At 44.8% G+C, this 25,132-nt stretch overlaps 1 protein-coding gene across 3 annotated transcripts in view; it reads left to right on the top strand.

Moving 5' to 3' along the window:
* LOC119185000 (protein dispatched homolog 1-like) overlaps window positions 1-25,132 on the top strand; it is a 495,836-nt gene that overhangs the window by 113,093 nt on the left and 357,611 nt on the right. For all 3 annotated transcript variants that reach the window (XM_075872172.1, XM_075872171.1, XM_075872170.1), the window contains exon 3: window positions 19,816-19,881. The gene's annotated coding sequence lies outside the window, so the exon portion shown is untranslated. The remainder of the gene's footprint in view (window positions 1-19,815; window positions 19,882-25,132) is intronic.

The following is a 25,132-nucleotide window of genomic DNA, read 5'->3' as shown; positions in this document are numbered from 1 at the left end:
ACACCTTTACTCCTACCCCTTTTATCCCTCCTCACCCCCATCCCTTGTGAGCTACTGTTGAGGTGTCGCTCACTGAAGCAGACAGTTACGGGGCTCACTTTTCTCGTCCTTTCTCTCTTAAGAGTCAACTTCTTCTGCTTGTTCTTCTTCTCTCGGACACCTCACACACACTAAACCGATGTCACCCGGCGCTGCTGCCTGTCCGCCACCGACTGTCTGGACAGGGCCACGGCTGCCTCCTCCGAACCAGGCGAACGGGTCACGCTCACTCCCAGTGCGCACCGCGTGTACTAATCGGGCGGTGGGTGTGATTCAAGCTAGTTAGAGAAAAAAAAATAATAGGGCGAAAGGAGGGGACGTTAACCAGTCTTTAGCAGTTAAGCTTCACCACCTTAACTTTTTAGTGTCACATATTCAAATCAGGTCATGAAGTTAACGACAGCTCGTTCGTTTATTCAAAACAAAACTAAAACGCGGCAATAAACAAAAACACAAGCGCGTTCCAACCTGCAAACGCGAAGAATATAGCCAAGTTTGTGTACTACCCAACATTCCCACGGCAGCTGAATGACCGCAGCGCCAGAGTCAAATATAGGTTATTATAGGAAACTGTATGACAGTTGCTGCCATCTGGTGTTCTTTAACGTTCATTCACATCGCACAGCACACCATGGCCTCTGGCATTGGGTTCCATCGAAATGCAACCGTCGAGGCCTGATGCGAATCCATAACGTTCGGTTTTAACAGCCGAGTGCTGAACGATTGTACCACCACTGGCGGACTCATCTACAATCAATCTTCTCGTTGGAATGTTTTGTTTATATCTTACGTAGAAGTGAATAATTAATAATTAATTATGCAGTTAGGAAATCGCATGACATTCACGACACATCCCACGCACTTTCCAGCCAGGTCACTCTCTGGCAAATGGAAAAAGGGATGAAAATGGGTATCGGACCTATTGTCAAGACGGCGAAGAACGGCAGACGTGCGTGAACAAAACCGCCCGTATGCAGCGGCCTGCGAAAGGCAAGCTTAAATGATAGTACGCGCGAAAAGGTGTACATAATGGGGCTATCTAGTCCTCGACATAGTGAAAAAAATACTCTTGTTATGTTATGTATTCGGAGGCTTGCCTTGAGCATATTGTGATGAATCGGAATACGTGCGACAAAAAAAAGGGGGGGGGAGGGAATTGGGGGCGGGGGAAGATCCTTAGGGTTTGTCTGAACGAGATAACGATTTCCTGTGCACAAAGAGATAAAATGTAGCTAAAAGGGACAAAAAAAGAAAAAAAGACCTCTTTCAATGCTTAGCGCGAAAAATTTGAATGTTCGACGGGTGAGCACAGTGCCCTGGATGTTTGCTCAGAGACTTCACTGTCCCGACCCGTGCTCTCGCAGGCTCCGTACGCGCGGATATTACACATCGTTCAAGTGTCCACATCTTCTGTTTTTCGTTGTTCGTTGTTCGGACAACGCTCTGTATGTACTCTTGAATCCACTCTATTTTCTTGTATTGATTTTTTTTCTGGCCCTACAAATTCCATGACTAATGGGCTAGTAACAACCGTTGTGACAGATTCGTTCACCGTGTAACAACTCTTCGTGCCCTTCGCGTTCTTGCTTCTTGCTCATATATATATATATATATATATATATATATATATATATATATATATATATACAATCACCAAAAGCCTGCGGGGGTCCGATAAGCCCGAGCGCGTATCATTAAAGAATCGCCAGCGGAGACCCTGTCGATTCCCGTGTGACAATAAATCCTGCTCCTTTGAAAACGAACTACGATCTCTTTTTGCATATACGTCAACGTGCTATAATATGGCAACTTTTTTTTATTTTATAATTTCAACTGAAACTTGTCTTCCTCCGGTGCGCGCGAACTTCAGAACCTAGACTTGCGAGAACAAAAGAGAAATAAACAAAGCAGCGTACATCGCTTGCTCGACGTCTCTGCCGTTGGGCGGCGTTCGACCGAATGTGGGACTTTTGTTTTTTTTTTCATGAATTGAGGTATTTCTGCGAGGGCATTAATGCTGAGCCCTCGCCGTCGCTTCTTATGATTAGTTTGCTCTCTTGCACTCTCGTGATCCTTTCGTAATCGTGTATGGAATCGAAGGACACGAGGGCGCTTCGAACGGCATTACGTTTGATCCCTCTGGAAAATTTATGCACTCAATCGCTTATTGAAGGAACACTTCAGGAAAAATGGCGACTGAGTTTAGATTGATGAAGGTGTTCTTGAAAAAAAGAAAGGTATTGAACCGTGCTCTTTAGTACAGTGCCCTGCTTCTTAGAAGCTCTATCTCCGTTCCCTGTGTTTGCATGTAGACCGATCACAGGACGTGACGAATGAAGAGACCTTGTTCGAGGTGCTCGTTTTTTTGTTAGGCGTAACCGCATGAAACCGATGGACAATAAGGGCAACGAAAGTACTTGGGATACTATTTGTTGCTGTTTTAAATGCGAAGCATTTCTTAGCGAACTTCGGCGACTTTGAACGTATCTATCTATCTATCAATCTATCTATCTATCTATCTATCTATCTATCTATCTATCTATCTATCTATCTATCTATCTATCTATCTATCTATCTATCTATCTATCTATCTATCTATCTATCTATCTATCTATCTATCTATCTATCTATCTATCTATCTATCTATCTATCTATCTATCTATCTATCTATCTATCTATCTATCTATCTATCTATCTAACTTGGTGTGAACTAATATTAGCATGGCAGGGTAAGATCGTGTGACGAATATGACATGCTGGTCAAGGCATGAATAATGTCACAATCACGTCGCGTACGTTGTCAAACACTTTTCGCCAGACAGTGGCACATGCCCATGGACGGGTATGTGCCGCTGGTATGCGGGTATGGGCCACAGGTGATTGACACCTAGTATCTACCCAGGAACGACTAGAACACACATGGGCAATTTTAACGCGCGAGATTTATGAAACACCGACATCGGTAGCGTCGACCCGACAAACGCAAAGAATAAATGTCGGGGTCCAAGCTGAAATCGAACCCAAGCATTCCGCGTGACAAAGAAACATTTTACCGGAGAGCTACGCCAGGTCTCGTAACCACTTTTCAAATAGACGCTTATCTTCGTGAAACGTCAATAGTGGTTGCAGTGCTGCCTACCCAATTTCATAAACATTGCACATGTACTCCTTTGATACAACCATCACGCCGGGTTAACGTAAATTGTGGTTAGTTGCCATGCCCTGAAGTTGATTTATGTGGCAGTGTCCAGGGCAGCATCCTCGCGAGCATGGGTGCTTCATATCAGTTTCTGGTGTTGCTATACGCATGCTTTATTTGGCATCATCGCGCAAGTGCAAACAACTGTTGAAATGAACACCTGCAACTCTACAACATATGTCTGTGCGTGCAACATCTGTAAATATGTTTAGCGTCATTTCATGGCGTGTCGCTCAACAAAGAAAATGCAACACGGTCACTTTCCCTCCGCATTATTCGCATAACGTCGATTGCCATGTACGTGAAATCTGCCGATTTTTTTTTCTGTGGTGGTGAGAAAAGCACTGAAGACACCCAAAATCTTGCTCTATCATCCCTTCATATAACTTTATCATTAGAACCGTTTGCCGCTCATTCTCGCGGTAGACATTTCATGTCACTCTCTTGATTGTAAAACCCACTGTAATCACTGCGGCATCGTTTCGATTGAGTTAGAGGGACACCGTTTCTGTCAGTGGGCCATGAATTCAAAATTGTTCACTAGCTTACATGTTTTTTATATAGTCACAGATAACTTATATACCTAGCAGTACGTAAATAATCTATGAAATGTAGACCTGTGAATTGATAAACTGGCCTGACGATTGTCTAATTGTAGTTTCATTGTATTAGATTGTGTTTACGTTTACAATCTTACATTTACCTGCAAAATGTTATTCTATCTTTGAATAAGTATTCAGAGTTCTACATGAGTTTTTACTTTTTTACGTAAGTTTTCAGTCATCTCCGTTTTTAGATGCGGAGCATCTTATACTCGCGCCTTGTAGTGCGCCGTCCGCACCGCTTCTCGAACATTCGACAGCTGACGCGCGCGCATGCGCCGTCGCGCCGTCGCCCACTCTTCCATCATCTGTGCATCCCTTCCTCCTCTACACACCGCGCGCGCTTCACTCCTCCACCATCTGTGCACCCTTCCTCCTCTATACACCGCGTTCGACATCTACAATTCTCCTGATTCTCCAGTGGACGCGCATGTGGCGTCGCGCTTCGAGAACATTCAACAGCTGACAGTGCATGCGCCGTTGTGCTGTATATATACTCAAGGTCGGCGCTCGCTCGCTCAGTTGCCGCTCGTCAGTTGGTTTGTACGGCGCGTCGACGTCCAAGGTCGCGGTGAAATGAATTCCAACGAATCCACAAACACAATGATCGACGTCCCTTCGACCAGCGCCGCCCTTTCGCATACGTGTGTACGTGTTCACTCATTTAACACCCCCTCCTACAACCACGTTAACCAATTTAGCCATCGACCCAAGTAAGTCGCAATTTAACACCCCATTTCACAACCACGTTAACCAATTTAGCCATCGACCCAAGTAAGTCGCACTTTAACACCCCTTTAACCAATTATATGGTCCGCATCCTCCTCAGTGTTCCCCCGAGGGAAGCTGCGGGCAATTTTTTTTCTTGTCAACGCTTGTGTGCTAACTGTAGTTTTTCCAGGTGGGAGGGCCTCGTCGGGCGCCAATGCCTTTAGTCCTCTATGGAGGCGGAAATGTTGAGGCCCGTGTGCTCAGATTCGGGTGCATGTTAAAGAACCCCAGGTGGTCGAAATTTCCGGAGCCCTCCACTACGGCGTCTCATATTCATATGGTGGTTTTGGGACGTTAAACCTTACATACCAATCATCAATCTTTAGTCCTCTCTTTCCAAAGTGTAATTTTATGCACTTAAATATATCAATTATATTCAATTCAATTCAAAGCTCTATCAAATTTATAGTGCATTTATTCGTAATTTTGTTATCTGCTGCCCTCGTTACTCGATATTTGTACTTCGCATTCGCCTAGCGCAGGGTTGCCAACCGGTACAGGCGTCTGCTTGACTTCCCTGCGTCCTCTCTTGTTCCCTCCTTCCTTTATAGCACCTGGCACAGCTGCGTTTAGCGCTTGCATGGCGATAAAGGCCTGACCACACATACGCGTTCCAGTGCGTTAGCGCGCGGATTGTAGACGCGGCTCCGCGCTCTCTCCCTACGATTTGAAAAAATTCCGCCATATCCACGAAGTTATTGATGATGAGTGGGCGAAGCTCCGGAGCACCATGAATCCTCTGTACATTTTGCCCACTCGATTTTATTACATCGCTCCCCCTAGCGTACGTCGCCGCACTAAATCGAACGCTTGCCTTCAACCAATGACACGCGTCATATGTGACATCATTCCTATTTTATAAGATCTCGCGTCTTTCATCAACTACAAATACCGCTTTCTAGTTTATAACATCTTGCATCTTTTCATCATCAGGTACAAGTACCACCATCTAGTAAACACTGCAAGAACTAAACTAGAGGTGGCTACATACAGGGGACGGTACCGCCATCTAGTGAACACTGCAAGAACTAAACTAGAGGTGGCTACATACAGGCTACAGGGGACTCACAGCCCACGCCCTAAGGAGCTTCGCCCCTAAAAGCCCGCGGCCACAGGAAGCGCGTGCCCTCTCTCTCGATAGAGAGAGTGAACAGCACCGCGTCTACATTCATCGCGTCCGTGTGGTCATGCCTCAACTCTGCTGGCGCGCTCTCTCTTCGCCCTGTTCCTCCCCTGCTTCGCTGTCTGAACACGTGCGCTGTCCCGACGCGCCCTTCCTGGCTCCGCCGATTCGTTCGGTGTGGGATACAATAACACGAATAGTTGAGAGAACTATTACAGACTGATGATTAGGGGGAAAAAAAGAGAAACGAGGTAGAAGTACAGTGAAAGAACGAGGCTCAGGCAAAAAGATGTAGAAGAAAACAGACACAAAAAAAAAAGGAGATAAAAAGAACAGGTATCAATGAAGAAAGAGAAATAAAGGAAGAGAGAGAGATGAACACCGAGGAAGTGAGAAGTAGAGAGAGAGAGAGAGAGAGAGAATGAATGGAATGAAGGGGAAAAGGTAGAAAGAACGGAAAGATACAGTTTCACAAATAGATGGATCAAGAAAGATAGTAATGAAATAGCGCTTCCTGTACCTAGTCATGTGTGGCTGGGTCACATCAGAGCGGGTGGCAACTTAGCCTGTCTTGGCTTGGCTACGTTTTACCATCTCACTTATTTATATTTCCCACCACTCGCTGTAAGGTATATACTATGCGTGACCATGCTTGCTTTCTTCTCTATCTTTTTTTCTTGGTCTCGGTTCATTTCTATTTCGCTCCTTTCGGGCACTTTCCATCGATTTCTCGTTCTTTCTACATATTTCGCTCCCAGTGCCCCTCTCTGCACTCATTCTCATTTTCTTTTTCTCCTCGTCACCATCTCATCGGGTCTTCCTCGCCCTCATTTTCTTTCCTCACCCTTTTTTATACTCTGGTATGCAAGGCTATGCTATTCTCTCCTCGTGTACCTAGTTGGTCTGTCTTGCTATGCTACACTATACAAGCATTAGCTATGATGTACTAGCGCGCTTGCATGGTCTAGTAGTACGAAGTTGGCTTTCGGAACCTGGAGGACGTGAGCTAACGCGTACTGGTTCATGATGTTAATTTCCTATCTGCGACACTCGGGGAACTTCGACAGTAACAGCTATGCTGTAAAAAAAAGCAGAGATGAAAAAAAAAGAGATGCATAAAACAGAGAGGAAAGGGAAAAAGAAAGAGAGAAAAATAAGGAGAAACGAGGGAGGGCCGCCAAACTCCGCCGTTGGTTCCAGCCTTGCGCCACTGGTCCAAGCTGCGCCAATTCTTTTTGTCGTTCAAGTCAGACGCTGCGAGATCGCGCCACTGCCAGGCTTGAGTGTCTGTAATAAATAGCCGAGCCACGGTCTAGCGCCGTCATGACCAGGCGCAGCTGGTTCGCTTTTTGGCCTCCCTTGCCGGTCGTTCGATTGGCGGCAGTGCGGTAACTGTTGGTGTGGTCGCCCTTTGTAACTATCCTAACTAGGCAGGCCGAAGCGTGTGTGTGTGTGGGGGGGGGGGGGTGGCCTGTGTGAGAGTGTGTGTTTTCCCATCCAGCGAATGCCCATAAAGTTCGCTACATAATTTGATTAAATTGAATTCAATTTGTGAAGTTTGGCGTGAATGTGGAAGAGTAACATGTAATGGCTGGAGGAATGCCATCTGAATCAGTTCGCTAAGGATATATACCTCGAATTTATTGAAATGAAAGGATAAAAATGAGGATGTCGCATAGCTAGACTTTAAGTCTACAAACAACAATATTTTACTGACATTGTGGCACTTCAAAAAAAAAATTCTAATAACATGTATCAACAGTGCGTAGCAATTGATGATACGCAAACTGAAATTATGATTAAATTATATAATATAGCTTGAAGGAATAGCAAATGAACAAATGAATCTGCTGAAATAATTTACTGTAGTTACGATATTTTTAGTACTAAATATCACATATGTATTCATAGAGCATAACATTAGCACGTAGAGATTTAAAAAGTAAGGAAATATGTGTTTAAGAGAGCATATGCTACTCGCAAAAATAATAGCGTGAAACATTGTTACACATGATGGAGAACCTAATATAACTATATTTAGCAGTAAATATGATACGTGGGTGTGTCATGCTCAAGAAATGCTTTTTTTTCCTCTGCAAGTAAAACATTCTTATCTTGGTTTAGTTTACAGTGGACAGCTAACAGAGATTGCCAGACAGAAAGAGAGAAATTAAACTTTATTTGCAAGGGTGCTTAAGAGAGCTGCCGTTAGTCCAATGTGCTTTGAGTTTGGGCGATCCTAATGGCCTCGCCACCAGCCTTAGCTGACCGTCGAGGTTGGAGCTGGCCAATTAAAGCCGTCTTTCAAAACTCCTTAGCGTGGGGAGGGTGTAATGGTTTTAATGGGTATTTTCTGTGGCTTGCTACCCCATATGCAGACCAGGGGTCTCGGAACAAGCGGCCCGTGGACCTATCGTTACCGCCACGGCCCGGACCTGACTGTCTTTTTACATTCATGAGCTACAAAGACGTTATTATATGTCGGCAAAAAATGTGGAGCCCACTCAGAGTCACTCACGAAATATATTTTCCGCTTATGAATCACTCGAGCTAAGACAAACCAGATTTTGTCTGAGCCGAACTCACTTGGACTCACACTCGCGAAATTTTTTTTTAACCGGACACACTCGGACTGAAACTCATTGAAATATCATTCGTCTGAACTCGCAGCTTGGTATTAGTTTTAGCGAGTGCCTGTGAGTCGACTTGCGAGTCCGTTAGCCTAGAATCAGCTTTTTTTTTTTTACATGGTGTCAATGCTCTTTAATATCAATACCTCAGGTAATCGCTGCGTTCTGATGTAGTACATTTGGAATACGTGTGATGAATGGTTGTGAACCAGTAAGGACATTCTTTTCCTGAAAGAGATTACCACAGAGTGTGCGGAAGGAGTTCAAGGCACCCCCCTACGTAAATCACGCCTCTTATCAATAAATATTGAATGTATTAATGAACGATACTGTTTTGGATTACGTGTTAGTAGGTGCGAGTAAAGGCCTAAACCTGAATCCAGTTAAGAAGCGAAGTGAAGTGAACTTTATTGCCGCATATATCAAAACATGTTTAAACAACAAGGATGGTGGGATAAAAGCTGCATGTAGGCAGCTTGACTAGTCCCACCTCCCAGAACAATAACAGCAACAGCAAACATTAACAAGCATTCTTACTTGTCACAATAGTAAAATAGAAATACATAAAACAAAGCGATAAGAAAAGAAGCAAAAAAGTATGAGCCTAACATTCTCAACAGACACAATTATAAACAAGAAACATTGGTGTTTATAAAATTAGTTGAAGCATTCTCTTTTTGGAAATATGACGTATGTTGTCATCACTTAATTTATATTTGTTTAGTATTGTAGGAAGGCGGTAGGAAAGTGTTTGAAAACCGTAGTTTGTGCATGCGTGGTCGTGGAACTGCCCAATGTTCGGTGTGTCCTCAGCCTTACCAAGAATGATGGTAAGGCTGAGGATTAGTAGTAAGGAGTATCATGTGACTGATCCAAATCTTTTTTTTTTTGTGATAGCAATTATAAGTCGTCGCCGCCACCGTCATTCACGTATATGCATGTATATATATACGGGGAAGAATGCGCTAGCTTTCTCCTTCTGCGGAGTGAACATCGCCTTTTCGGCTGCTCGTTTCCGCGCGCGTTTAGCTCGTGAGCGAACAAAGGGGCGGGTGGGAGGGTGCTTATGGTTGCCGCGCTATCGCGGCAACAATCTGCGCGCACCTTGTGCCCCCACAGCAGGCGGGAGCTTTTACGGGCTGCGCTCTCGAAACGAAAAAAAAAAAAAAACGGTGCCAAGAGTGTACCTGGAGCGGCCGTGTTGTCTTACACCACCGTTTTGTAGAGTTACGTGAGATCGGATCTGAATGAGTTGACTGCCAGCCTCATTTCGTATAACATTCTAATTTGTCGCTATCACATTCATTGCTTCACTTTTTCGGTGAAACTGATTTTGTGCAATCATACCTGCCACAGTCGTGAACTGCATTTAAGAACACACGCACGAGTATACATAGCCACCGAGAAATCTTCTTGAGACACAGCTGGGCATCTAGCGGCTATGCACGTTTTGCAGGTTCTGTACCGTTTGTCATAAGTTATTTGCGTTCATCGGTGCCTGTGATTACGTTTCACGTGTCATTTGTGCGCGGGAAACGCTAGGCATGTTTAGATCTGCTTGCCATTATTCGCGTGACCTTCCAATTTGTTGCTATCCCATTCATGGCTTCGCCTTTGCGGCGAAGCTGTTAATTTTTTTTTACCTTGAGGCATCCGATGTGTTCAGTATGGGTTAAAACAGAAAAGCTGAATGATAACTATACAAAATCGATCTCCACAATTTAGTGATTATTATTACCAGTACGAATTTGTTTACCCAATCCTGACGTAAAATTCTCTTCAGAAACAAAAGACACACGAGATATGGGAAAAGGCTCGTTTAAAGTGGCCATGTTAGGTGAAATGTTGAAACACTTGCCGCCACATCCCACCCTCCTTTTAGTTCCAATCTTCTTCACTGTCCTGAACCTTGCGGGAGACTAAAATTCGAAACTATGGCTCGCTATAAGTAAGCTGAGTTTGAGAGCCCCGATGTTGACGAATGTATAGTAACGTTTCGAAAAATAGGGTCTTCATAGGAGGGTACATCGACGAGAGGATATCACTGGACCCGAGAATTAGGTGATTCTGTGTACTACCGCTCCTCCTATCCTACACTATAGAACTGTCGCATCGCCCTCTAGCAATTTATCAGGAAACTCAATACCGATTATCTCTTTGGAGCCTGCCCCGCCGCGGTGGTATAGTGGCTGAGGTACAGGGCTGCTGACCCGCAGGTCACGGGGAGCAAATCTTGGCTGCGGCGGCTGCATTTTCGATGGAGGCGGAAATGTGGTAGGCCCGTGTGCTCAGATTTGGGTGCACGTTAAAAAACCCCAGGTGGTCGAAATTCCCGGAGCCCTCAACTACGGCGTCTCTCATAATCATATGATGGTTTTGGGACGTTAAACCCCGCTTATTAATCAATCAATCAATCAATCAATCAATTGATCAATCAGTACCTTTGCAGCCTGATGCGTGCATACATTACTGCGCCCTCTCACTTCGCAAAAGTGAACTTTGGGACGCGTTGAACCGTCGCTTGCTGCAGAATTGTTTGCGAAACGAGTCCCTGTGTTTGGATGGGGCGGCCCCTTAAGAACCGCTCCCCACCGTCCGTCTACATAACTTCCAAAATTAAATGTTTTTGTTTTGTTTCATCATCGTGCTGCCACTTTTCGACAACCCGAGCTTGAGCTTCGCGCCAGTTTTCTATGGCTACACCGTCGTATTGGCTTATTTGGGTGTTTGTCTGGCCTCGAAACCAAGACCGCCCTTCTCCGCAGAAACGGAGATGTGAGTGCCGGGGCTCTACTCTAACAGGGAGCTTTCGTGGTGGGTACTTATAAGGTACTTACAAGGGCTTGTGTATGCGCAAGCTCTTGCATTCTTTCGTATTCGCCGATGGTGTGACTGGGAGTCCTCAAGGGGAATGAGATAGCGTGCGAACGTGAGAGGGGCTTGGGGTCCTTGAGAGGGGGGTTGTAATTTTTAAATAGGCAAAAAAAGAAGAAAGTGAGCCCTGCAACATTCTGCATCAGAGTGCGACAGCTCGGCAGTAGCTGACAACCGAAGGGATAAGGAGTGATTAAGTGAGAGGGAAGCGAAGTTGGAGAGAAAACTTAAATACAGGGAGGTGGTTTGAGAAGTGCGTGGACGGGGTCCCGATCGATGAGCGGTTCTTGAAGAGGGGACATTGCGAACGCGACAACAGGCAGTCGGAAAATCCACCGAGCTTCTTCTTGGTATCGCCGGTGCTAGAGCTCCCTAATGTATTTCAAAGTTATTCGTAACTGCAGTTTCCTAAGTATACGTGCCGTATGAAGGACGTCTGTCATTGACCACCCCGTACAATATTACTTGGCGCCTCCCCGGCTCTACCGGTTCTAAATCTCCACTGTCCCTCTCGCACAGGACATATAGACGACGAAACGAGCTCTTCCCGTTCGACCTGGCTTATGAAATTTCCCTGTAGCGTAAAACGGGCATGTCCATTCTTTAGGACGATGAATTTGTTGTGCGCGCCCGCATCGATTTCCGACACTCTCGATCGCCGAAACTGCCCCTTCAGCCGGAAGGCCCTCGATCATTCTGTTCTGTTTACTGCGAGACCCGGGCGGCCTCGTCGCCTTTCGATTTTCCAGCGTCACCGTGCCGCTGCCCTTGAAGTTACCTTTATCGTGTTTTGTTCCCTTTCTGTCGATTCTTCCTTACTTTGAAACTATAGGCTGCCCTCTTTTGTCTTTCGTGGTCACCGTCGCCCTCTGGTCGATATGCCGTGGAAGGTAATCACTTCGGAGAGTGCACCCCCCTCCCCCCCCCCCCCCCGGTACCGATAACGCCCCTCTCCACTTGAGACTTTACCCTGAAATTAGAACAGTACACAAAAGGATGATTACTATGATTTATAGCTTGCGTAGAGGACGCTTATTTGCCACCGTGGTCTTGTAGTTAAGGAGCTATGGTCGATTACATTCAAAAATTAAATGTATGCTCCGCCCAGGGCTATCACGGTCCCAGCCACGCAGAATTCAACTGCATGAGAATTGCAACTTGAGCCAGTTGGTACGCATTCATCTTGATCTTAACGGCGCACTGGAGACCAAGCGTTTGAACGATCACTATAAGACATCAAACCATTTTCACTCGCCGCCCACTGTAAAAAGTGCGGTTGCACTCCGTTATTTGCCGACACTAAAATACTGTCACGTCATAAACAACAGTTAGCAGGAGAGATCACTGAAGCGTTCCACATCCAAAGGAAATGGGGATAATTGTACCTGCGTGCCTTGTGTCGCGCTAAGTGATGCGGAATTATAATACCTGAGCGCCACCTGCACATGTTTATATCAATTATTACCTGTTTCCTGATCATTTTTTCTTCACGTTAATATTTGCATGTTCTTTCTTAATAACAATTAGTTGCGAGTCAGCGCCCATATTGTGCCCTTACTTTTCTTCTAGCCCCCGTTCCCCAGTCCACGCTAAATTTTGTGAGTTTAGAAAAATAGTGGTTAACGGTTTCGAATACTTGATACTCTACTGCGGGAGAGGATAAAGCCGTCTCGTGGGCAAGATCGATTTTGTGTGTCTAGAAATGTGTTCAACGATTTCGAGTACTTCGTGCTCAACTATGGGAGTGCAGTGAGTCGTACCGTAAGAGCACTATAAAGGCGAGTGCTCGCACTACAAGGAACTGAGGAGCTAAACCGCGTTCCCCGTTTTGAAAATGGTAGCGGTAGCGGCGTCGTGTCTGTTTAGAAAAAAAAAATGTTAGACAATTTAGAGTACTAGGTACTCTACTATGGGAGAGCCCTATGCTGTCCCGTTTCAATAGAACCATCATTAAATGAACAGCTTAAAAAAGCGGCGTCGTATGTTTAGAAAAAGATAAACAATTTAGAGTACGAGGTGTACTAGTTGTTTAGAAAAAAATGTTTAATGATTTGGAGTACTTGGTACTGAACTATGGGAGAGCAGTAAGCCGTTCCTAAATCCCAAGAGCCTCTCTACTATGGAAAGGTTTAAAGCCGTCCCGTTGGCCTCATTCTTGTGTGTTTAGACAAAGCTGTTAACGATTTTGAGTACTCGGTACTCTACTATAGGAGAGCTTAAAGCCGTCCCTCGGGCCTACTATTCCATTACACGACTTTTTACATGCATGACAGCAACTACTTATATTGAGGCGTCAGACCCTGTCACTCATTTCCGGCATATGACTACAGGCACGTATTCGTTCCGATAGTTTTCAGTCGAAAATTTTTATTTCTTGGCAAATTTCATAAGAAATTTCGACTTTACTGCTCAGCCAAGCCTAACATTCTGACAAGAAACGACGTTCTTTTAATTCATAATATGCGTACTATTTGCATTACGAGCGAAAAGTGCTTATGGTTAGAACGGAAATTGTTACTTATTGCTTTGTGGCACACTGCGAATGGCAGTTGCGCCGCGGTATCGGGGCGTGGAGCGCGTATTCATTCTTAGGTTGTAACCAAGGAAGTTAATTTTTTTAAAACAAGGGAAGGAGGATCTTTCTGCTAATTAATTAAAGTTTGTTCATCACCATGAACCTCGTTGGTTGTAACGGAGTGTAGAATGTTGACCCGTAGGTCGTGGAATGGAATCCCGGCTGCGGTGGGCGCATTCTCGTTGGAGGCTAGAAAATGCTCGAGGCTCGTGCGCTTAGATTTAGACACGCGTCGAAGTGCTCCAGGTGGCCGAAATTTCAGGAGCTCTCCGCCACGGCGTCTCGCATAATCGTACCGTTGTTTTGGCTCGTTAAACCATAACGATTATCGCCACAGGCGAAGCCAAAAACAAACAGGGAGCGTTGCGATATACGACCTGAATGTCAGCTTTAAAATTGAGCACTTCCTCATCGAAGTACGGTCCATGCAGAGCGTCTTGACGGGCGGTCGATGCCAAGATTTTGAACCCGCGACCGTGGCGCCAGCACCCGAGCACCGCCACTACTGTGCCGTGGTGGCGGACAACAGCACGTCCCCGTGGGAAGTAAACGAGGCAGTAGTAAACGATCTATCGAGTGGTCACTGTTCGAGATATTAGAATCCAGACAGGCATCACTGTTTGCGAGCGAAACAAACGGAAATCACTCGCGATGCAGAAACCAAATTTATTGATGCGCATCTGCCAAGGCGCGGATGTGTGACTTATAGTCGACGTCCCGACATAAAACAAACTTCGGAATATACACCAAAGGTCAACAGTTCAAAACAGCGACTCTTCGAATCCCCGCCGGTTGACACCACTTTATCGCCCCCCCCCCCCCCCAAAAAAAAAAGACGTGGAAATTGGGAGTTCTATTCAAACATACAGATGACGCTTTAACTGTTTACGGCATTGACCATCAAGTTGGGACTGCATGGTTTAAAGCGCTGCGTGTTTTTACGTCGTTGACCCTCGAAGGTTTTTAATATTACTCGCTCTGACGTCGTATGTGTTTACAGTCGTCCGCTGAGCCTTGCATGACAATTTAGCGGCAAAAATGAATTACGCCGTTTTCTTAGAAAGCCAAGGTTAAACATTAGCATGTATGAGAAAATTGGAGCCTGTTTGGCTTAAATAGAGGGGTAACAAAGTCTTCATAGGTTATGGTGTCACGTTGATATTTTGGAAGCTCAGATGACTGTTCGAGTACCATACAAAAATTAGACGTGACATTGAAAATTAAGCTTTCTCCTGCATCACCTTTTCCATTGATGTTCATATAAGCTGGTGACATTAGCGAACGTACAGTTATCAAAGACGATATTGGTCACTTTAAACTCGTGTAACTTGTGCCGTATAGTTCCATTTAATGACTGAAAGCGCTACCTAAAGTAACGGACGTTTACTACTGTCGTTACTTCGCAATGATTAGTTTTAAGCAATGGTTTTTTTTTGTTGCAGGAACCCACAATAATATATTTTTTAAATCTCAAAATTATGTTTTATATAAAACGTTTAAACCGAACGACGACTATACCCAAATTTATAAATTAACGAGTTTTAATCTACCGACGAGTTTTACGAGTTTCAATCAAGTTTTAATCGAGTCTTGTACGAGTTTTAATCTACCGTACCTCATCAATTCATGGTATAACAGCCTAAAGATGCCCGCAAAGCTAGATTTCATAGCATCTGAGTGTAGCGCATGGTGAAGACATTTTGTCAATGGGACATGAATTTAAGATTGGCCTCGGCTTTCGGAAATTGGCCGTCGAGTGTAATCGCGGAGGCCTGCATTGCTCTCTCTCCTCATCGGTCTATACGGGACTACGCCAAAATGGCGTCCCTTTAGGTGTGACCATGTTTTTTTTTTTTGCCACAGCGGCCGTCACATTGCGCGCCGTCAGCTGGTGCTGGGTCTATCTCTGCGCGTTTTCGCTGATGGAGCTTCCCGAATCCAGGCCACGAGTGAAAGCCCGAGTCGGCGACAATGGGACGGCTGCGTGTAGGTTCTATTACGAACATCGGAGCATTGTAGACACGCGAATGCACTTCCGAGAATCGCCCGAATGGGGCGGAGTTTTTTAATACACGCGCGGCACCGTGGCAACTGGTGATGACGAAGCGGATTCGTGGAAAGATCGAGCATCTTTGTGTAAAAGAACCAGTTTGAGCGCATGACAACGAGGGTGCTCAACGGTAGAATAATTGTGTGTGGAGTGTAGCGCTGAATAGGATGGGGTGACAAACAAAAAATAACAGCACCGCGCAGCACTGCGATCCGCATTACTGAATTGTCAGCCGTGAAATTAGTGTCGAAGTTTGTTCACGGTCATTGGGCGAATTCAATGCGTAACCTATATGTTTTCTATGAAAAAAAAAATTCTAATGAAGCCTTCATGAAATGGATATTTGTATTTTATGTCACGATTTTTTTATGATTATGATTTTATGTTGATGATTTTTTTTATGTCACGTCTGATGCATTTCTTTCGTGAAAAGAAAAATGTTGCATTCAGTTCGCCTGTCAAGCATGCTAATTAAGTCATTTGTATGCCTCTAATAGGAAACCTCTCACAGTAATGGGTGAAAATTTCGACGTCTCGCCATCAGTAAAAATATCAATGCAGTAAAATCTCGTTAATTCGGAAAATCGAATAACTCGGACAGGTTCTTCGCTACCGGCTAGCGCATACATTATTTAAGAGCGTCAAACTCACCGATTCGGTTCGTGTTGTGGTCGCGATCCGGTCAACTCGGTACGTTCTCGGGAGCGTACCGAGCTCGAAGCGCTCCAAATGTGAGTCGCAAAAGGGGCGAAAATGAGGCTCGGAGCCGACCGGAACGGAGTGGCGCAGTCCGCATTGCGATCATCATCAGTGTGAACCCGTACCATAAGGGCCGTTCCACGCGCTTCCCGCACAGCCGCAACGCACGGGCTGGGACCCCTGCCGCAAACAAGCGGGGGACAAATAAGCCAATTGGCGGCGCTGTCGAGGGTGAAAGAGCGTCACCGATTGGCTTATTTGTCCCCCACTTGGCACTGCGCCGTGTCGCCTGTAGGCAGACAGAAATTAGGTGCCTTCTTCCTTTTCCTCATGAACCACTAACAACAAACACTTGAGTGCGGTAGAGGTCCCGGCACGTGCGTTGCGGCTGTGCGGGAAGCGCGTGGAATGGCCCTGAACGCCGGAAAAGCCGGAACGCTTCACGGCTACTTGCTTTTGCCGCGGCCTATGTGACACCTCGTTGCCCACGCGCGTTCCAAAAGGCGCGGTTGCCACGTCCACTCGCGTTCTTACCCTTCAAGGCGTTTAGTGGCTGCGGCAAATGCCTGTCGTTTACGGGCGAAAAAAAAAAAAAAATCAGCGATGATTACGTTTATGCCTCATGTAAATTCTGACTGCAGCTTTGTGCAGGGGCGTGGTCAACTGAGTTTGAAATTGGTACTTTCCGCTATCTATCGAAAATAAACCGTAAATCACAATTTTTCTGAAGTGGGACAGCACACGCTACGCCATCATTCGTCTTCCTGCAGGCAAGCGAGGTACCCGCTATAAATTTTTTAAGGTATCATGTGCACATTGTTGATATTGCATGCGGCTGATGCCGATGAAAAATTTTGGCTGAGCACTCTGCAGTTGGCGAGGGGGGGGGAGTCTTAAATTAGACACTCATTGCACAATCAGCATTGTGCGATGACTGGTAGTTATTTTACTTTTCAGTCACGCTATACATAAGTTATGGCGATTCCTTCTTTGACGTGACGCTTGTATAGGGTATTTTCGCAAGCGCGTTTCAAACACCGTCGTGGCACTGGTCTGGGATGCTCGACTGCAGCGCAGAGAGTCCAGGTTCGAATCTCATCCGATACCGAGTCTCTTTTTTGTCTGATTTCTGTTTTTCGTGTGTATCAGTTGCTTTTTAATGTTTATTCATTGCGAAACTGACGGCCACGACAACGGCGACGCCGATCAGTGCATGAAGAAATGCCGGAAAGCTGTGCTATAAATAGTATCGTCATGTCCGCATGGTGGCGGTACGTCTAATACGTTATCGGTGTGGAGCCCGTTTCGGGCCGATTAGGACATGGGTGTCTTTCCCCATGGTAGCATTGTGAAAGTCGCAGGCCGAAAAAAATTGCTGCTTTTCTGTTGCTCTTTTGCAAAATAAGCAGAGTATTCTCGTATTCATAAAAAATAAAGTATGTTGATGTCATGAAGATTTGTTCGTTTCTTTTCTTTTCTTGGTACCTTGGATCATTCGGAAGTTGGTTGATTCCGACAATTTTTCTGGTCCCGTGAAACCCTAATAAACGAGCTCTCACTGTATACACTCAAACTTCACTTGGAATTCAAAAGACTGCTGAAAAATGTTCGTTAAAGTGAAAGTTCACTCAAATTAAAAAGCAATGTTGCAACTCCTTATCAGGAGCTAAACAAACAAGAAGCTAAAAATTATAGCTTTGTTCCTTTATTTACGCATTGGATGTGACGCGACTCATTTGAGTGCAAGGTTTTTCCATATTTGTTTGTTTACTGCGTTGTTAGTTTTTTGTACTATGTATGTTACATGAATGTATCTTTTTTTGGGCCTCAGGCGCACTCAAGCTAGTTTTGTAGCTTTTGGTGTGGAGTCCCTTTCCCCCCTTTTGTACGGGAAAGATATCGACAAATTATTATTATTATTATTATTATTATTATATTATTATTATTATTATTTAAAAATATAGACACAATCTATCTGTCTATCTATCTATCAGGCACGAATACATCAAGCACGTAAGGAAAATTGTTTCGGAAAAGACATTTTGACGTTTTGGCCATGGGACCGGCCTTCATCGGACGTCGTAGCCGGGTCCCGTGGTCGGAACTACTCTTTTTCGGAACGATTTTTGTACGTGTGGATTATATATATATATATATATATATATATATATATATATATATATATATATATATATATATATATATATATATATATATATATATATATATATATATTTTACATAGAGTCCCCTCTTTGCCCCCTAGCAAAAACGAAAGCGATCAACTTCGTCGCACCCGCTGTAGCCTAGTTGAGAAACGCAAGGTAACAGCTGCGTGAAACACTATAAATCAAAGCCACTCAGAACAGGCACGCCGGTGCGCTTGGGAATACGTAAATAAAAAAAGTTTTTGCAAAGCAAACTGCTTGGTCCGACCGATTTCCCTACTCTCTTCCTCCCTGCTGCGCCAGCCGGTATGCGAAGTTGTACCTTCTTGGGCGAGTGCGTTTGCTTAAGGTTTGCGTACGCAAACGCAAACCAATTGCTTAAGAGTTTGTATTTGCTTTGCGTTTACTTAAGGGGTTGCAAAGCTCGCAAAAAAAAAAAAAGGAAACACGATCGGGGAGAGAAAGTAAAGGAAGGTGTTAAAAAGCCGGTCTAGTTTCGATTTTCTTCTCTGCGTTTTTGTTTTTGTTTTACGCAGAAGCAGTTATGTTCGAGCTGAGTCAATATACACTGATGGAAAGAACAGTAAACTTAAGATTTTGTTTTCTTTGTTAGACATGGTATCAATGAGAACTATAACAGCGAATGATTCCAAGAAAAGTATGGGGGATCTTATTAGACATAATTTACAATTGAAATACTTCACTTTTTAACCTACCTCTTCAATTTTTAACACTAATAACACTAGTGTGACCATGGTTTTAAAAACCTCATGGCTTTACCTCATGGCCACGCTGTTACATTACATTTACATTACATTACGTTACATTACATTTTCCGGTGTTACAACACCGGAAAATTTCTGTCATTGTGTTCAGTTCTGCTTGTAAGCGTGGTGTTTTGTTGTACAAGCGCATCGCATTGAATTCGTATCCCACTTCTGGTCGAAGGCTAAAACAGAGGCAAGCATTCGTCAAAAAGTGAGCGAGCGTGCGAGTAAATAACCTGTGTGAATGTAGAATGTCTCTTTTTGTGTTCCAGAAAGATGGAATTGTGACACTTGGCTTTCTTTCTCGCTTCCGTTTCAGGAGTGCGCATCGACCGTTCGGCTTTCCTGCCTAAACTTGAAGTGCTTCCAGCTGCCGCTACGAAAGGTGCGTTATCCTTCATCGCTCTCGTACTTCAAATATCCGCGAAGAACTCTCAAAAGAGTGCGTATATGAAGTAATCGCACTATTGGACGCGTGTGCGCCGTCAGTGAGGCCGTCAGTGTCGTCTGCATGCCGTCGGCAGCGCTCACGGACAAACAATCTTGTCACCTCAGTATGCTTTTTATTTAGCCTACTGATGACTTTGGGATGTGTTGACGTACGAGCGTTGATTCTTCCATCTGACTTCGCGCGTGCGGCCGATCTAATTCCTTGGAAACGTTCGAACAGCCAGGCTGTTTAACCTTTTTCACTGCGCCGAGCAGTGTGAGAAGAAGTTATTGTCATCATGGGCCAGCACACGCTTGGTTTATCCTAATCTTTCTCTTCATCTCTATGCTTCGCTTCTACATGCACGCCGGTTTCTGTGGCGTGGAATGCCATGGCCCCGATTCCCGAGAGAAGTGCAGAGAAAGAGGGAAATAGGAAGAAAGATTCGCACAAACGGAAAAGTGGAGAGAAAGAAATGGACGAAAAACATATAGGTATAAAAAGAGGGAGAAAGAACTGCACAGAAAAAGAGATTAAAAGAAACAAATAATAAAGTGACGGGAAAAGCAGAGAGCAAGACAGAAAGAAAAATTATTATAAAGAATAAGAATGAAAAAAAGAAAGATTGAGAGAAAAAACAAGAGAAGGCAAGAGTACTATCGCCTTGCATATAGTGTCCTATAGTATATATTATGGGAGGGGCAGTAAAAGGCTGCCTTGTGCAGCTCGAAGCTTAATATTCGGGAGGCTTCCTCTGACGTACTCTGAGAGGGTAGACGAAGACAACTCCAAGTCGTATCCCTTCTGGACGTTCCGTCCCATTTCCTTTTAGACAAGGACATTTCTTCGTTTATTTTCGTTTTTAATTTAAATTAAAAAATAGATGAAGCAGTTATTGTAACTAGTACCTGGCGACGGCTACTCCATTCCACTTTGCATTAGTATATAAGAAATTCAGAAACAAAACTAGTATATGTACTTATGTGTACTTCTACATTTGGTGAGTAAAGAGTAATCAGCGACTTCCAATATTAATTAAGAAATATCTAATTAATAAGTTATGGCTTTGCGAACTTCCAATAGGTTTCTAAAGCGCATGAACGGACGGGCGACAGGCAGGCAGACAGAGAACTGTATTAATATCCGGAGGCGGCGCTCAATCCTCCTTAGGGGGCTACACCGGTGGGCCACTCCCACAACGGGACGGGGAAGTTAAACTCCACGGCTATGTCGTGGGCCCTCTGGATGGCCCTAAGCATGTCTCCTTTGTCGTGGCTTGTGAGGAGACAGGTCCAGTCCGCCTCCGTAGAGGGAGACTCGCTCCTCTCGCGCAGCGCAGGGCGTTGCCACAGCGTGTGCTGGAAAGTACATTTTGGATGATCACAGCGCGCGCACCCCGGATCTATGCCATCCATGTATTTAGAGCAAGTTAGAGGCGATGCGTACGCCTCCGTCTGTATGAGTCGTGGAGTGATGGACTGAGGTCTTGTTAAGTGTGGGTGCGGGAGTGGGTATATCCGCCGCTCCAAGTGGTAGTGTTTGCAAATTTCATTATAAGTTAGCAACGGGTCTCTGAAAAAACAAGGGACGTCCTCAGCCTTTGAGTGAATCTCCCCGGCGTGGAATGTGGGACAAGGACGATCTTCGTCCTGTGTAATGTATTTGAGCGGACCAAAACGCACGCAGGGCTAACGAAAACTTGATTGCGTATCTGTGATTCGCTGCAGATGTCGAAAGAGAATAGTTTTCTGTGGAAGGCGCTGCGCGGGAAATGGACGTAATCTGACAGTGCCGTCGGTAGACATAAGCTTGTGCAGAATCTAGGATTACTGCGAGGTGCCAGCACCGTATCGTAAGCAAAGTGCTTTTTTTGGTGCATGTGCGTCGCATTTTCAGCGCAGCGTAAGAAACACTAAGGAATTTTGAATTACGTTTTTATTTATTTTCTAATAAAAGAGCACACCACCTAATACTTACGTATTTATGTTGTTCTTAACGTATGCGAAATATTTGTTTTTTGACCAAGAAGTGTTCACAAGTATGAACGCAGCCACCAGATCAAGATAGCTGGACATTGAGCAAGTGCTCAAGCTTTGGCCGGATGGTTGAACTGTGGCTCAGACATACTGACCGACTGACTGACTGTACTGCTCACATTGTACATATTATTGTACCTAACCTAACCTAACCAAACCTAACCTAACCTAACCTAACGTAACCTAACCTAACCTAACCTAACCTAATGACGTTTGCAAGCGCTTTCACAATAGATATCGCAGTTCCCGACTTGTAATGGTGAAAAACACTGCATCACCATTGTCCATTTTTCTGTGCGCACATAAGCTACGTAAGATATTTCGGAAATAAAATTCTCTTCAACCAGGTTCTCACGGGACGGCATCATGCTCTCCCACAGTTGAGTACCAAGTACTTAAAATCGTTGACCACTTTTTCTTGACAATTAAACCAAACATTCTGAGTACCCGATGGCAGTAGCATTTTATCGACCGCATTGTAGATAGCCGCATTGTAGATACAACGGCGGCTCTTCTGCTTCTTCTGGTTCCTCCAGCCCTTCCTCTCGCGGAGCGCGATAACGACATCATTTTTGCCTGTTCATCTCTGTGACGTCATGTGGCGTTTCGGATGGAGAGTACTCCCAACACGGGATAGACTAAAGAAGTGGGGCGTAGTCCCACCTTCCACTTGCCCTAAGTGCCCGTTGCAGGAGTCTAACCAGCATATGCTGCAGCAATGTGTCATTGCAAAGGTGTTTTGGAAGTCAGTTAACACTAGTTTTCGTGGCCTAGGTGTTAATCGCTTTGTAACATCTGGTTGCTGCTCGCGTAGTCGCTTTGCACACCTTCTAATAGCTGCGGGAGCTTTTTGTTTGGGGCGTAATAGATGCGAAGCTGTTGCGACAGGTCATCGTCGTCGTGCACTCTTTCCGATTCTGGAACGCCTTTACATGGAACATCTGTTGTTTCTGTCGGAGGAATCGTTCTTCTTGGGCAAGAAGAATTTCTACGACAATGATCGTGCCGCGTTCTGTCCGTAGTTGACAGACGTGTTCGATTAGTTTTTCACCTGGCCTGGTTCCTATAGCCAGGTCACCTGTCGATGCCTGATTAGTGCATGTAATCAGTATGTTTAATAAAACTTGTTGTTGGGCTAGTTGGTTATACATCATATACTTAGAAATTTGGCGCAACCTCGACTCACGCAAACACTCACACAAGCACACACACTTACACCAGAGCAACACACACGACACGCAGCGCTCACTACCAACTGTTTATTGCTCCTATCTGACCTTCTTAAATACGTACATCGAAATGCGCAAAGGCACAAACTAACAGAACTGCGCCAGTAGAAAACCAACATGGCGTCACCACACCACAAGGAACATAAAAAAAGTAAAAAAAAGGTAAAAAAAGTAAAAAAAAGGGGTTAACACAAAAAGGAGATATAATCGCTAAACCCTCGCATCAAGGAAAGATATTTCTTGTTGATGCAACACCAAAGATGGCTCGCTGACACATATATCTTTATTCTTTTCTATATAATATGCTTCTAACAGCAAACGTGCTGATAAATTTGAGCTTCTCCCAAGAATCCTTGTATCAGAAAATCGTGGTTCACACCCACATGCGGCAATATGCGACACAAGATGTGCGTACTTGTCCTCGTTTTTCTTAACCTTTAGCGCATGCTCCCTAAGCCGGTCATTGAGGCATCGCTCGGTAATGCCAATGTACACGTTACCGCAGGAAAAAGGAATGGAGTATACAACTCCCATGGAACATTTTACGAAGGCATTCTCATGTTTTTTTCACGCAACCGCGTCTCTTGCCATTGCAAATACGCGGACATAACTTGGCGAGCTTTTCTGGCGCAGAAAAGACCACAGCCACACCATGCCTTGCAGCAACCTTCTTAATATTATGGGAGAGCTTGTGCACGTAAGGCACGACTTGAAGCTTGGAACCCGAAGGATCCCAAGTAGCTCTATCCCTTTGTGTTCCACGTTTCATCTTCTGTAGTAGTGACTCGGTGACCGCGTTTAGGACCGACGAAGGGAAGCCCGCCGCCGTCAATCGGCTGATCTGTTCATAAAAACTAGTACGCATGTGGTGTGGACACGACTTAATCAACGAGGATTCCAGACATAGCGAAGCAATACCTCTTTTAACTAATTTCGAGTGCGCAGAATCATACGGCAACAGCCCCTTCTTCACTCTAGGCCGGTAGACCCAACAAAAGTGTTCACCACCCCACAGTAGCTTGAGGTCTAAAAACTGGAGACAAGTCTCTGTGGGTACCTCGGTAGTGAACCTAAGTCCGCGTCCATGATCTTTAAAAACACTAAGCACATGTTCACAATAAGAACGCTGCACTTCATATGATACCTCATCCGCACGCACACTCACTGAAGTACAGGCGTCTACTTGAAAATCTAAAACGTAATTGGGGGGTGTATATAACACCCCCCAATTAACAGATCAGCCGATTGACCAGATCAGCCGAATGAACAGATCAGCCGATTGACGGCGGCGGGCTTCCCTTCGTCGGTCCTAAACGCGGTCACCGAGTCACTACTACAGAAGATGAAACGTGGAACACAAAGGGATAGAGCTACTTGGGATCCTTCGGGTTCCAAGCTTCAAGTCGTGCCTTACGTGCACAAGCTCTCCCATAATATTAAGAAGGTTGCTGCAAGGCATGGTGTGGCTGTGGTCTTTTCTGCGCCAGAAAAGCTCGCCAAGTTATGTCCGCGTATTTGCAATGGCAAGAGACGCGGTTGCGTGAAAAAACATGAGAATGCCTTCGTAAAATGTTCCATGGGAGTTGTATACTCCATTCCTTTTTCCTGCGGTAACGTGTACATTGGCATTACCGAGCGATGCCTCAATGACCGGCTTAGGGAGCATGCGCTAAAGGTTAAGAAAAACGAGGACAAGTACGCACATCTTGTGTCGCATATTGCCGCATGTGGGTGTGAACCACGATTTTCTGATACAAGGATTCTTGGGAGAAGCTCAAATTTATCAGCACGTTTGCTGTTAGAAGCATATTATATAGAAAAGAATAAAGATATATGTGTCAGCGAGCCATCTTTGGTGTTGCATCAACAAGAAATATCTTTCCTTGATGCGAGGGTTTAGCGATTATATCTCCTTTTTGTGTTAACCCCTTTTTTTTACTT

Source organism: Rhipicephalus microplus, chromosome 8 (genome assembly GCF_043290135.1).
Source record: "Rhipicephalus microplus isolate Deutch F79 chromosome 8, USDA_Rmic, whole genome shotgun sequence".
Taxonomy (NCBI): domain Eukaryota; kingdom Metazoa; phylum Arthropoda; class Arachnida; order Ixodida; family Ixodidae; genus Rhipicephalus; species Rhipicephalus microplus.
Note: the sequence above shows the minus strand (reverse complement) of the source record. Positions and strands in the feature narration are given on the sequence as shown.